Raw genomic sequence first — 15766 nt, 5'->3', positions numbered from 1 at the left:
CATGCACCTGTGGTCCCAGCTACATGGGAGGCTGAAGTAGGAGGATCGCTTGAGCCCAGGGGGTGGAGGCTACAGTGAGCCATGTTCATGCCGCTGCACTCTAGCCTGGGCAACAGAGCAAGATCCTGTCTCAAAAATAAATAAATTTAAAAAAAAAGAAAGAAAAATTATACCTAGATCTGGGCAGAATTTGAATGTCTACATTTCCATTTGAACCACTTCAGTTTCAATGCAACCAAGTAATTAAGGGGGTGGGGTAGGCTGCCGATTTCTCACACTTAAAAGACACAGAAAGTGTCTTACCAGGTTTAGAATTCGCCAATTTAACAAGTTTGGAGTTTGTGACTCACACTTTTCATGAAATAACTTTGAAACCCTGTGATCACATGATTTTACAAAATATTAAACCTTCTCAGCTATAAAAAGATTTTTGGACATTCTACAGGTCTCAGTAAACAGCCTTGCTAATTTAAGCATAAATTAATTGCATGTGGCTGGAGGAGAAACCAGCTAATTCTTTCTGGGCCGTAAACCCTGGGCTGAGTCAGAGGCATGATGCAATCAGGGCTGGGGGTGGGCAGGGGGTTATCTGCAGCGCCGCCTTTTTCCAGGCTGGCCTCCGTGCCCCTAACACAGGTCCAACCTCATTCTGCTTCTGGAAAAGGAAAAGAATGGTTTGGGATCAGGCAGACAGGGCTGAAACACCCGCCCCCACCACCACCACCGCGTCCATAGCACCCCTACTGCCTGCTCTGCGACCTCGGGTAGCTCCTTTGATCCCTGAACCCCGGGACTCAGCGTCTGCACCCACCACTTGGGGCGGTAGTGAGGCAGAGGGCACAGGAGCTGGCCGCACAGCACTCAGTGTGGAAATTACTCCTCCACGCCGCGGCTTCCTTCTAACCAGAAGCCAAAGAAACATCTGGGCATTGTCTTCATGACTGATCCCCCAGTCCTGACCTCTCTGGGAACGTCTTCCCCATTCAGAGGGGGAAGGAGGAGGCCTGGGCTCCTGCTGCAGGGCCAGGCGTCAGCTCAGGGCTCCTGCTCCAGACCCCAGAGGGCTGGGCGTGGGGCTTAGCACGTGGCATCCCTCGTGCCCACAGTCCCAAGGCCAGTTTGGTGGGGTGTCAACACAGGGGGCCGTCTTGATGGCCGGCCTTGGGTGGACCAGGGCTACAGCAAGCCCTATCACCATGGCAGCTCACAGCAAAGTGGCTTCTCTCCTGGCCCTTTGGGGCATGAGTGATGAAGAACCTCAGAGTGGGGCTTCTGGGCAAATCATCACTCGATGCATCTCAAATGCCTCTCATAGCCACACCAGGGCAAGCTTGGGAAGGTCCTACCCCACCCCACTGCACCCTCGTGGCCCTGGCGGGTTCCGCCCTGGCTGGTCTGGGTCAGCCCTCAAGAGCCCCTGTCAGCTGACCCCATCACACCTGGGTTTTCCATTCCCGCCCCTGCACGGTTTAAATCATCACAGCAGAATTATGTGTTGTCTGGGTCATTCCATAGCGATCCACTGAAATCAATTGCCCACAGAAGCAGACAAATTCGAGAAGGTGGCCCCCAGCCCTGCTGGTCTGCCGCATCCCTGAATGTGCCAGTGGCTGGAGCCCCCAGGCCCGGCACAGGGACCCTCGATGCATTTCTGTTGCCTGCCCAGTTAGACTCACGGTCACTCCAACTGGCTGGGTCAGTGGTCAGCAATGCTGTGGGCCATGCGATGCACCTCCTCGTGGGCCCCCATGCTGACACGTGACCAGTGGTGACGTGTCATGTGTCACACATCACCACCCAAAGGCAGTGGCACTCATTCACGTGTCTTACAAATGTTTGTGGGTTTCTCCCAGATCCCAGGCTGTGCCAGGGAGTTAAGGGATGTGGTTCCTGCCCTCCAGGAGCTGACAGGTATGTGCAGCAGACAGACATGGAGCAGACAGTGCATCACACAGCCAACAGTGAGCTCGTGTGGGCCGTGATGGTGGCTGCACCGGGGGCCTGGCCTCCGCGAGCATGCGTCAGGGAAGGAGGCGCAATGGAGGACATTAGGGTGACCGGGCTCAGATGGGGAAGGCAGGAAGATGCTGTACATCAGCTCATGGCCGGGAGGGACCTCAAGGAGCTGGAAGACCAGCCAGTGAGGCCACTGCAACAAGTGGGCTGCAGGCTGGGGAAGGGGTAGACCTCACAGGCCCCCGAGACAAGCAAGGCTTGGTGTCACAGCCCAAGGCAGCTGGATGCCATGCTCCTTATCATGCCCTTTGTCCTAGTTGGAGCTTCAGCTCTCTCTGCAGCAGCCATGTGCTGATTGGGCTGTGGGGCAGCCTTTGCCAAACTGGGTTCCATGGAGCACTGGTCCACAAATTGCCTCTTGACAAACGTTTTCACAGCAAAACTGCTGCATGAAATCTGCAAGCTCCACCTCTCCTGCAAGGGCGGCCGTCTACGTTAGCCTCTCAGAGGCACTGATAAGTCCTGCTGTGGGGAAATCACGCACAGCCCTTTGTGAACTGCCCCTCCCATGATCACACGCTCCTAGGAGCCGTCGCTGGCCCCAGCCCCGTCCCTCAGCCGGCCAGGGACAGGTACTCTCTACACAGCCGCAGAAAGGGGCAAGATTATCCAATCAGGGTGTATCCTGGTTTGAGGCGGTGCAGGGGCCCAGTACTTATTCCTACACATCCCGGTTGTGACTTTTGAGAGCAATCAACCCACTGGCTTTACTTTGAGGCAGCTCTCGTGGGCAGACTAGAATCTCAACTCCCTAAGCAGGAGCATGAGCCAGCGTTTCCCTCTGAAAACTTCAGTGGGCAGAAAAATATTACGGGAGAACCCCCAAGACAGCACGCTTTGGTCAACTCAGAGATGTTCTGGGTCACCCATTCTTGCCCCCAAATCTTCTATTCACTGGGGACCCTGAGCAAGAGGGCATGGGAGTCACTCCTTACTGCTCATCCGTGCGGCAGGCATGCACCCTTACCTCTCAGACCCAGACCCTCTTGGCCCAAACAGCTTCTTCATCTGCCCCACATGCCAGGCACGGGATTTGCCTCTGACTTAGGAAGGAGGGCAACATCAACCTGATCTTGGGAACTCGTGACATGCGGCAACTTCATGGGGCTGGAGGCGGCAGGGGCCAGGAGCCAAGAGACAGGTGGGGAGGGGAAATGCTGCAGGGAGGTGGCGGATTCCAGAACCACAGGGGCCTGTCGCAGGAAGAGAGGGAATGGGTCCCAAGATGCAGGGACAGCCACGTCCTGGGCGCCAGCCCTGAGTGCACTGGGCCCAGCCTGATTCAGTAACTGCTGCCGCCCAAACACAGCAGGCCCTGCACACCTCACACCAGCTCTGCACTAGACAGGCAACTGTTCCCTCCCTGCACGCAAGCCACAGCGCGGCACTTGGTCCTTGGCTCCCAGGACAACACAACACACCCTCCGGGGTCCCTGTGGACAGAGGTCCCTGCTGAGGGCTGGGTAGGGAAGAAAGGACTGAACGTTAAATCTCCGTGCTCTGAGAAAAGAAAAGAGGGCAGGCAGGCGGGCAAGCGGGTGGGCAGCCACGTTGGCCATTTGAAGCAAACACATGTGTACTTCTCAGGGCTACCCCACCATCCGAAGACGCCTCCCCAGGCCTGGACCCATGGGCTGTCCGCGGGGCCCCACAGGCTAGTCTTGCTGCTGGTTCTCCCGGGACAACTCCGTCCATGTGCCCTTTTCACTGTCAGGAGAGCGCTGGGCTGGTCGTCCCACCCTTCATGGTCCACAGCTCACGAGGAACTGTGTCTCCGCTCCTCAGTGGCAACCCCATGGCCCGTAAAGGTGCCTTGAGCAGAGAGAGACGCGAACAGCTGGTCCCTGGTGGCTGCAGCAGGAAGAGAGAGCAGCTCTAGGCCACCCCTTCCCAGCTGCCCAGCCAGAGGAGATCAGGCACAGAGCCTCACACCCAACTCAGCAAACCAATCCCTCCCATCCAGTGAGGGGTGAAGTGTGTTTAATGAGTGCAAAATCATGCTATCCCTGGAATGGAGGCCAATTCAACTGCTTTATTCCCCAAATTATTTGAAGTAGCTTCAAGATTGGGATTAAAACATCCATCAAATCTGCAGGAAGGGGAAGGAGGCATGGCTGCTGTGGGAGGAGCCTGCAAGAGCATGGCTAGATGGTGCCCTCGGGGTGCAGACGGGCATCAGATGGAAGGTGAGGGAGGCTTCAGGAAACAAGGGCAGGCAGAGGCCCAGGTGGGGCCTGGGGAAGTTCAGTGAGCAGGGGTTTGAGCACAGTTGGGGCTTCTGAGCATGTCAGGTGGGGCCAGGGGCAGTTCCCTCCCCCAGCCCGGGTGGAGTCTGTGGTCTCCTGGCCCCTCCATGCCTCCGTTCTCTTTCCAGAAGTCCAAGGTATGGGACCAGGTGACCAAAGCTTCGGGCCTTGAAGCAGGAGGGCCTGCCCAGCGGATGTAAATGCCTCCACGGCTGACCTAGGCTGGCTCTTCCGCCTGCCCACCACCATTTTCAGAAACTGCTGGGGATCAAGGCACAATCAGGAGCTGGAAGGAGGGGCACTTGCACAGATGCGATGTCCAGCATCCCAGACACGCGCCCCGGACTCTTTTCTTAACCCCTCGAACATTCGGAGGAGGCCCCGGTTCTTTCCGGATCATCTCAGATGGACCCAGAACCTCCCTTCAGCCCCGGCACCTTCATGGGCCCTTCCAGGTGGTGGCTGGTCCTCCTCACCGCAATGGGCCTGGGGTGCAGAGCCCAGACCTTGGTTCACTTCCAAGCACCCGAGGCCACCGGGTGCTGCCAGAGAGGTCAGAAGCCTCTGTAACGAAGGAGCAGCCCCTCCCCCAGCCCAGGTGTGTTTTCACTGTGGTCCTCCTTTCCATCTCTGCCACCCCCAAGATCAACATAGTAAATGCAAGCAGAATCATTCAAGGAGCCGCTGCCCGCCTCTGGCTTTCTCTTCTAAAAGGGGATGAAGTGCCTGAACCCAGCTGATGAGAATCCTCGCAGCATAGATTACAGTCAGAAGCTCTTAAAGATTTAGCATAACACAGACGAGATGCCTATCTCCGGGGGCCCTTGAGGAAGCAGCATCTTAAATAAAACCATCGTACATCTTTCCTCTTGACAGCAAGACAGGCAGCACGGGGCAGAGCAGGATCGATCCCTCCTCCCACGTAGATAGGTCCTGATTATTCCCTTAAAAGATGTCAGATGCTGAACAACAAGACATAAACTCCTGACACTGTCTTGAGACGCTTTTTCAAGATTGCTGCAAATGGAAGGCAGGAAAAAACAAACAGAGCTGTAGTGATCAGGGCTTCAGAAGCACCTCATGGAAAGAACACCAGAGCTGGCAGCGGGCCAGCCTGTGTGGCTTTCGCCTTCTGTGCTTGAGCCCGACAGCCACCTCGGGAGAGGGGAGCAGGCTGGCTCAGCCGGTGCACGTTAGGCCTAGCTGCCAGCTGCCTGCACTGCTCCCCAGAACCTGCCTGCCCTTGTCCGGGGCTGGGAAGCACAGGACATGGCTGAAGTCTATACTTTAGCAAAAGGTAGAACTGAGAAGGAATTGAGAGTCTATGGGATCCCTTGAGCACACGAAAACGCACACAGCGACAGGCCTTCGAAGCGGGGTCCTAGGGCATATGTGCTGGGTGTGTCCGTGGCCCAGCGTGACACAGCTCAGCACTCTGGGCACCCTTCCAGCTCGGGGTGCCTGCTGGGGGTGCCTGCACTGGCTCTCCCAGTGGTCGCTCAGGAACAGTTACTAAAAAGGATCAGCCCCTCAGCTTTGTGGAGGTAGGGGGACATCCTCCGACCCCTTTTTGGTAGGCTCTGGCCCAGAGCTCGGAGAGGCGTCTCCTTCTGTTTCTGCCTCTCTTGCAGGGAAGAGAAGCTGCCCATTGGTGAGTGAGGTCCAGATAGTCCAGGCCCCGCCTGGAGGAGCTGCCCACCCCTCGTTTGAAGTCCTTCATCAAACTTCTGGACAGCGCCCCACGGCAGGAGCTCAGGGGTCAGCATGGAGCAGTGAGCGTCGCCTCCCTGGGGATCACACCGACACCAGGAGACTCACTCACCATGAGTGAAAAACGAAAGAAGTTCTGCGTGAATTGGACAAGGGTCTACCCAGCAAGGAGGCCTCATGCCCCAGCCCCAAGCCCCAGGCCCGCTGCAGGGCCCCGAGTTCTGTGCACGGATGGCTTTTGACGTTCACCCACATTTTCATTCCACATCCTCCCTGGCAGGTAGCTTTCCAGGTGCACGGCAGGTACATAGCAGGTAGCTTTCCATTCCCAAAACACTCAGAGAAGGACCTAGTTCCAGCGGTAAGAGCTGGAGTGAATGGCTGTCTCCACTGGCCACCTCCTAGCTGAGGGTGTGACAGTAACTGCTGGGCCCAGTTGCCTCCCCAGGGTGACCTCAGGAGACTTCACCCAGAACTGTCCAATCGCCTGGAAGCTGGGGCTCACCAGTCCAGCCCAAAGCGCTTTGTTCCGAAGGTAGAGGCATGAGGGGGAATTTGCATGAAGCCACAACCATTTTCAGAGCTGCAGTAACAGTTTCTCAGTTTTGAGGCACGCACCCGCTGCCCCAAATGTGAGACAGGAGTCTTGCGCGTCCTTAGTCCTCCGAGCTAGCATACTGGTCCCGCAGCGTCCCGCAGGATGGTGGGACTGGGGGGGTGTGCTTCCAAGGCACCAGGCCACAAAGAAGACTCTGGTGGTTTCTGGAATCAGCAGTGATTGCCCCAAGTGCCTGGGTCATGGCCCTCACCATCCTGCCCATAGAGCTGGGGCCTGGTGCCCTGGGGTACAGGGAATGAGACCTGGGCCTGGGCCAGTTGTGAAGCAGGAGGTTTGCCCCACTGCACAGATAAGCCCAGCTATGGGACAGGGGTCGGGCTGACGCTTCCCCTGGGGCCCAAGACACCAATGCACAACCGTCTCCTTGGATGGTACCCCCTCTCCTTGCATGTCACGCAACTCTCTCTCTCTCTCTCTCTCTCTCTCTCTCTCTCTCTCTCACTCTCTCCCCCGCCCCAGCCTCCTGGGGAAAATCTGCTCCATTAACTGGCAGGGTCATTTTCCAAACTCCGTTAGCTCCATGATGGCTAATTTTATGTGCCAACTTGGCCAGGCCGTGGTGCCCAGTTGTTGGTTGCCCACCAACACCAGATGCTGCTGTGAAGGTAATTTTTAGATACGATTGACACTTACAGACCGCTGATTTTATGTAAAGCAGAAGCTCCCCCATGACAAGTGTGGGCCTTGTCCCATCAGCAGAAGACCTTGGGCAGAAAGACAGGCTTCCCAGAGAAGAAGCAACTCTGCCTCAAAGCTGAATCCACCCTTATCTGAGTTTCCAGGCTGCCAACCTGCTCGACAGAGTTCACACTCGCCAGCCCCACCGTTCACGGTTCAGTGTCTGTCCTTTTCCCCTGAGGCACGCTGATGGACACAGCCCCGAATGTAGGGCGCTGGGACGAGGACTTGAATCTGGAGGAACAGCCATGCAGATGCTGGGGCTGCAAGTCTCGGAGTGCTCCCATCATTCCCGAATGGGCCTGGTTCTCCATAGCTCCCAGAGTAGGAAGGGAAATGAAAGCAAAGTGGGGCAGGGTCAGCAGGCAGCCCCTCTGGGAGCCTCAGGACAGTGCAGAGTCTCCCCTCCCTGTGGGGACTTTTTGGGAATGTTCCTATCAGGGTGGGGAGAGGGTGTCTTGTTCCAAATCAGAAGTTCACACCACCCACCTGTGGTGTCACCCACCTTGGTGTGACCTTGGCTGTCTGCCGGCTGTGATGGTGGGCACTGGGATGGGCTGACCAGACACCCTTCTGGGACTGCGTGTGGCATCACCGGTGCTGCAGGGGTGGTCTCCACTGCAGAGAGTGGCCTCGCCCAAGGGCACATCCTCCTGGGCCCCCCAAATCCAATGCCTGGCCAATGAGGGGTGTAAAGGCCTAGCCACCTCAGCCCAACTCAGCCCAGCCCTGGGGGGTCACTCTAGCCCCAGCTCCCGTGAGGCCAAGGCTGGTGTGGGGCCTCCTACAGCTGGATTTCTGCCTCTGCTGGGCCCAGCTTCCTTCCCCATCCATGGGGTCGCACTCCTCAGTTCACAGCCTGCACGCCACACTCCCTGCCAGAGTCGGGTTCCCGGACCAGCCTCAGCTCGGCCTCACGAGCACCACGCAGATGCGCTGGGGCTCCCCAGTGTCTGCACCAGAGACTCCAAGCTTTTCCAGGGAAAAAATGCCACCCACCCACCCCACAATCTCACGGCCACCTTCCCACCTGCCTCCATCACCAGGGCCAGAGGGCATCTTGCCACGAAGATCCCACGGCTCAGAATCCTTTTCACCGGGGCAGCCCCGTCCACGCATCAGTGCAGGCTTCTGGTTCCCTGGGTGCACAGGTAAGACTGTCCCTACCACTCACTACCCCCCAGCCCAGCTCCACCCTCCCCTCCTAGAAAATGGGAACAGTATTGCTGTACCACGATGTTTCTGGAAGAATCCAGTGAGCTGACCCGGTGTGCCATCTCTCAGAAAGCACGCCCTGATCATGGCTGCAAATGCTGTTATGACAGGGGCGGAACGAGGGCACCCACCAGCCACAGGCCTGTCCATGCCTGCTGGACCCAGAACCAAGGCATCCCAAGCCCCAGCCCAGTGCCCCTTTTCATTCTTTCATTCACTCGACAAATGCTCATAAGTGCCTGCCGCATGCAGGGCACAATTCCAGCTCCTGCAGAGCCCCAACCCCCTGGAGCTTATTCTTGTGGGGAGGGCAGACGAGAACCCAGCGAACATGCAGTATCCCCTCAGAGTGGCACAAAGAGGGACATCAAGGCACCAGGGTGGGGAGAGTCTCCAGGAGGGGGCTCCACAAGGCACAGGGAGGAGGCAGTTGCCCTTCCTGGCATGTTGGAAGAGGTGGGGGCACAAGTGGATGTGCAGAATGAGCAGGGAGAAGGGGAGGGGTCGGAAACTGTGGCCCTGAGGGGTCTCCCGGGCTCCAGACAGGTCTGGGCTACTGTCAGTGGGGAGAACCAGGTCGGCAGCTTATCCAGTCCCAAAAACACACTTGTGTCCATGTGTCCAGGCCCGCATCTGGTACTTGGGGTCTGAATCCGGGCTGGGGGAGTGGGGAAGACAGTGCACGTCCCTTCCTCAGGTAGGAGCATGGGCAGTGGCTATGGCTGGAGGCCCCAGCTCTCATAGGAGCCACACCCTCTGGATGGGGCTGGCTAGGTGGGTGGGGCCTTGGCAAGAGGTCAGGGACCAACCCCAACTGTGGCCCCACATTGTCCACATGCTCTGGGCCCTGAAGCTCAGCAACATTCAGGACTGCCCCATGGAAATCCACCTGCTATGGAGACGTGTGGGAGGGAAGGAAAGAGGAGGAGAGGCCCGAGGGAGGAGCCGTCCTGCAGAAGGGCCATTCAGCAGGAGACAGAAACGAAGGACCCCTGACGAGAAAGTCCCTCCTGTCCGCCCAGAACCCCCTGGATAACTGGAGGGAGGCAGCTTGCTGGAGTTGGGGTTGAAGGATCTGGGCTTAGATCCCGGGAGACTTGACTTTCAGGAGTCAATGAGCCTGAACCTCCTCTCAGTGGTAAGATGGGAACGGTGTCTGCCATACCTGTCGCACGGGGGCAGCGGCGGGTGGCCATGGGGCGGGGGAAGTGGGGTGATAAAAAGGTTGGTGACATCACACCCCGCCTGGCTGTGCACCTTTTCCCTTCAAGAGCAGGTCACTGAGATGAAGCACACGGCTTTATCTTCCTTGACCTTGGCTGGTGTGTGCCTTCGGAAAGAGAATCTGCTCTTGTGTTTTCAGGGGTGTGCTCCAAACACAGGTGTGGCCCTCATGCTCTGAAAGAAGCGAACCAATTCCCACAGGAACTCTGAGATCCAGAAACCTTCACAGCAGGATACAGAAGGGTCTACCCTTCAGAAACTCGGCAGATGCAAAGAGCTCTCCAGCAACTTGTAGGGCAAGCCATCCTGGACAGACATCAGATCCTGGCGGCTGTCATGCCACAGTAAGAACCTGGGTCTTGGAGTCCAAGAAAAGGGGTTAAAGCCCAACTGTAAGACTTCCTGGCCAGGAGATGGTGAGCAAAGAGCAAGGTCTCTGGCCTTCCATCTGCCACCCTGTGAAAGGAGATGAGGCGCTTCCTCCACCAGCTGCTATGAAGATTAAATGAGATCATGGGGGTAAAATGCTTTGTACACTGTGGCATGCGAATGTCGTTCTTAAACACCACCCCTCCCCCGGGACCCCAAATTGAAATCTCAAGAGCGTGAAATTTCATCTACCAGGCAGGATAGGAGAAAGTGGGTTCTGCTCAATCCAAAGATGGCTGAGGAAGGCTGCGGGGAAGCCAAGGGCCCGGACAGAGCCCGCCCTGTAGCTTGGAAGAGGAGCCCATTCTGCCTCCGGGGGGGATGTTGTGTTGGGGGATGGCCCTCGGCACAAGAACTGTGCCTGACACGCAGGATCTCAATTGTTGGATGCATGAAGGAATGGGTTATGTTTTCTGAAAGGTCTCGACCCCAGCAGAGGAGGTCGCCCTGTAGGGGCTGCGGGACCATCTGATAGAGACCATCTTCTGTCAGAAAGAGCCTGATGCAGATGTGAGTTCCCCCTACCCCCACTCCCAGTGCCAAGATACAAGGAATGGCAAGTCTGAAACAGGAGAGGACAGCCAGGGTTCTCAGCCACATCTCCCTGCAGCCAGCATGGGCATAGCTGATGAAGCATGTGTGTGATCTGGAAGCAGCTGGGTAGAAAAATCACAAAGACCCTTGGCCCTTCATAAGCACGAAACCAAGAGATCTCATGCCCATCAACTCACTGTTTATCGCTTGGTTTAAATATCTTTCGGGGCAAAGAATCATCAGTGCACCTCAGTGTCCAAGCAGAGTAACTGTGTACTTCTTAGCAGGTGCACCAGCAGAACACCAAGTCCCCCCAGAAATCACAGAAATGAAAATGCAAATGGCAATAAATGCAAGTGTCACTAATGCCCACCTCCATCAAAACCAAATATTCATAAACCAATCATATATTTGTCTGTTCTCATATTGCTGTAAAGAAATACTTGAGACCAGGTGATTTATCAAGAAAAGAGGTTTAATTGGCTCACAGCTCTGCAGGCTGCACAGAAAGCATAGCAAGGGAGGCCTCAGGAAACTGACACTCATGGTGGAAGGCGAAGGGGGAGCAGGCAGGCAATCATGTGGCCAGAGCAACGAGAGAGATAGAGAGAGGAGAAGGTGCCATACACTTTGAAACAGCCAGTCTCATGAGAACTCACTCCGTTTCATGAGAACAGCACCAAGGAGATGGTGCTAATTCATGAGAAACTGTCCCTGTGACCCAATCACCTCCACCAGGCCACACCTCCATCACTGGGAATTACAATTCTACATGAGATTTGGGTAGGGACACAGAGCCAAACCATACCAGTTCGTTAAAAACCTAGCTTTGAGCAACACTAATTCATTCAACAAATATTCTTGAACACCTACTATGTGTCAGGTTTACATTCTAACAAGCAAATAATCAAGAAAATACGAGTTACCTCCCAGAACTCCAAGTGCAATGTGGCTGTGTCAGGACAGTCACGTCCGCTTCTGAGGAAGAGAAGTCCATCACTCTAGTTTTAAAATATATTATCTGGGCTGGGCGTGGAGGCTCATGCCTATAATCCCAGCACTTTGGGAGGCCAAGTCGAGTGGATCACTTGAGGTCAGGAGTTTGTGACAAGCCTGGCCAACATGATAAAACCCCATCTCTACTAAAAAATACAAAAATTAGCCGGGCGTGGTGGTGCACGCTTGTATTCCCAGCTATTTGGTAGACTGAGACAGGAGAATCACTTGAACCCGGGAGGCAGAGGTTGCAATGAGCCGAGATCACACCACTGCACTCCAGCCTGGGTGACAAGAGCAAAACTCTGTCTCAAAAAAAAAAAAAAAAAAAGAAAGAAAAGAAAAGAAATCTATCATCTGTAGCCATTCCCGAGCAAAATGAGACTGTGGGACAACTGCCTGTCAAGGTCACCTCAGGTTAGGGGAGGCAGAGGCCCCCAACTTTTAGGGGAGGATTATACTTCGGTCTTTGCAGGAGTCTTAGAGCTCATGTTGTTATCTATTCCTTTTCATAAATTAAAGGAAAGCCAGAAGCCTCTACCACCAGTTGTGTCACTCCATTCAGGCTTCTATGACAAAATATTACAGACTGGGTGGCTTAGAAACAACAGACAGATATTGCTCACAGTTCTGGGGGCTGAGAAGTCTAAATCAAGGCACCGGCAGTTCCTGTCTGTGAACTCGCTTCCTGGTTCATGGACAGCGCCTTCTCACTGTGGCCCCACGTGGTGGAAGGGGCAAAGGAGTTCTCTGGGGCCTATTTGATAAAAACACGAGTCCCACTCATGAGAGCAGATTCCTCATGACCTGATCATCGCCCAAAGGTCCCACCTCCAAATACCATCACACTGGTGATTAGGTTTTAATGTATGAATTTCAGGGGGCCACAAACGTTCAGTCTTTCACACAGCCTTGTGTTATTCCTAATCAGTCTCTCCATTGCATGGTCTGTGGTTGAATGGCCACTTCTGCAATCTACAACTAAAAGGTTGCCCTTAGAATCCTAGCTGTGCAGTTGCCCACGTGGGTGGAATGTCCAATAAACCACAGGTGTGCACTAGGGAGAAAGAATTGTTCTATTAGGACCCAGCCGCACAGCCTTGAGCTGAGGGACTGAGATGCTTGCTTCAGTGTTTTCACGACCTTCAGGATAAATCTGAACTGCCTAAACTTGCAGATAGGATTCTGCTTCTGGCCAAGATTTCATGAGGGGCAGCAGCAGGTTTACCCTCCTGCCTTAAGCAACTAAAAACCAAAAAAAAAACTAAAGAAACAAGTTTTTTTTGTTTTGTTTTGTTTTGAGACAGAGTCTTGCTCTGTCACCCAGGCTGGAGTGCAGTGGCACGATCTCAGCTCACTGCAAGCTCCACCTCCCGGGTTCATGCCATTCTCCTGCCTCAGCCTCCCGAGTAGCTGGGACCACAGGCAACCGCCACCGCGCCAGCCAATTTTTTTGTATTATTAGTAGAGACAAGGTTTCACCATGTTAGCCAGGATGGTCTCGATCTCCTGACCTCATGATCCGCCCGCCTCGGCCTCCCAAAGTGCTGGGATTACAGGCGTGGGCCACTGCGCCTGGCAAAGAAACAGTAGTTTTTAAGACATTGGACATCAGGCAACAGAGGACAGCAGTCCTTGAGATACGAATCAAAAGAAGAGAGGCCCGTGTTTACCTCTAGGCTGCAGGACGGGGCAGGGGCTCAAGCAGAGCCTGAAGACCCCCCCCCAAGTGGGGGGAGGGGCTGATGTTCAAGCAGACAGAGAAGGCTGGTGTTCTCATGCCAGAGTCCTGGGGAGGAGGAGCTGCAAAGACAGAACTGCAGAGAGCCGCAGAAAGCCCCCCAGGCCTCCACCTCATTCCCGTAAGTGCATGTGAGGAAACTGCCCAACCCTGGAGAAAGAGACTCTCGAAAGGATTAGAGGGAAGCATGCCTGAAACTCATGCAGAGTCAGGGGTGGCCAGGGTGGAAGACCTTGTCATTCGCAGGCCATTGGGTTGAGGACACAGAGGGTTTTGCCTCAGGAGTGGGGCAAAACTCACCCTAGAGTAAATGCTTCCGTGGTCTCACGTAACAAAGCGACACCTAAAAGGGTTAAGCCATTTCCAGTAATTTCACTGTCTCCTGGAACAAAACCCAAGAATATTCACAGGACTACAGAAATATCCAGCACCCAACAAGGCAAAATTTACAACGTCTGGCATCCAGTGAAAAATTACCAAGCATACAAAGAAGCAGGAAAATATGACCCACAATGAGGAGAGAAACCATTTGAAATCAATTCAGAAATAACACATAATTAGATAGACGTAATAAAAGAATTACTGTATCTGTTTGTTCAAGAAGCTAGAGGAAAGATTGATCATGTTAAGGCATGGAAGATACCAAAAAAAGTAAATAAACAACCAGGAAACTTCTAGAGGAAACAACAATGATGTCAACCCTAACTCTGACATGAAAACCACCCTGGAGGGGTTAGCAGCAGATGAGACGCAAAGGGAAAGACGGGCAGACTGAAAACAGAGCAATGGGAACTTGCGCCAGTGAAACACAGAGGGAAAAACTGGAGGAAAATCAGAGAACTTCAGTGAGATGCAGACCAAGCTCCACCCCTCTGCGCCAGCCACCCTGGTACCCGCCTGGAGCAGAAGGTGGGCCCAGCCAGGGGCCATGCGAAGAAGGAGAAAGCTCTGTTTGGAGACCTTGGTGTAGGTCTTGCCCGAGCTGCTGCTGTAGGCCTGCCTCGCCACCAGCTGCCCTCAGAACTGAGGAGTCCCACTGCACACATGCACACACACCCATATATATGCACACATGTGTAAACACACACGTACACGTGTGCACACATCCACACACGTGTGCACATTATGCACGCACACATACAAGTGCATTTACATATGTACGCACGTGCATGCACACATACATATGCATACATCACATGCACGCACTCATATATGCACACATATGTAAGCATACACATATACATGTGCACACACCCACACACATGTGCACATCATACATGCACACATACAAGTGCATTTACATATGCACTCATGTGCATGCACACATACATATGCACACATCACATGCACGCACTCACATGCACAAGTACACAGAGCCGCACCATATCACCTCACACATGCACGCAGAGCATGCATACTCGAGGTGATATGGTTTGGCTCTGTGTCCCCAGCCAAATCTCATCTCAAATTGTAATCCCCACGTGTCGGGAGAGGGGCCTGGTGGGAGATGATTGGATCATGGGGGCGGAGTTCCCCTTGCTGTTCTCATGCTGGTGAGTGAGTTCTCCACGGATCTGGTTGTGTGAATATGTGTGGGGCTTCCCCCTTTGCTCTTTCTCTCTTTCTGTCTCCTCCACCCTGTAAGAAATGCCTGCTTTCAATTGCCTTCCGCCATGGTCGTAAGTTTCCTGAGGCCTTCCAGCCATGCTTCCTGTTAAGCCTGCAAAACTGTGAGTCAATTTAACCTCTTTTCTTCATAAATTACCCAGTCTCAGGTAGTTCTTTACAGCGGTATGACAGTGGACTAATACATGAGGGCACCCACGCACTGACGTGTGCACACACTCGTGCATGCATATACCCCTGCATGGGGTGCGGAAGACCCTCAGGTCAGATTGGGAGACTGCTCCTGGGTGGCTGCTTCCAGAGACCCGCCTATGTTAAGGGTCACACTGACCCTGCAGGGAATCCTCGAAGTGAAGACTCCACCCCCGCAGCTGGTGAGCTCACACAGCCTGAGCATGAGATGAAATCAAGGGTGGCTTTAGTTGGCCAAGTCAACACAGACTGGGTTAGGGCACCTGCCCGTGGTGCAGCCGGGAGAGGCCAAGGACATCAGAGAAAGGCCCCTCCCTGCCCACCTCAGCCCAGGAGAGGCCAGGGAGGGTTGGGAAGACCACAGAGCAAGCTGGCCACAGGCACCCCTTTCCCTCGGCGAATCAGGAAACACCCTGAGTGGGAAGATGAGCAGGGACCAGCTGCCCCAGGCTGGAGCGTGAGGAGGGTGCAGGGTGTTGGCCAAGGTAGGGAGTGGAGGGGGCTCTGCTGGTTCACTAGGAAAGAAAGCCGCAGTTTTAC

This window comes from Pongo pygmaeus, chromosome 11 (assembly GCF_028885625.2).
Source record: "Pongo pygmaeus isolate AG05252 chromosome 11, NHGRI_mPonPyg2-v2.0_pri, whole genome shotgun sequence".
NCBI classification, from domain to species: domain Eukaryota; kingdom Metazoa; phylum Chordata; class Mammalia; order Primates; family Hominidae; genus Pongo; species Pongo pygmaeus.
This window is presented reverse-complemented; position numbering follows the sequence as displayed.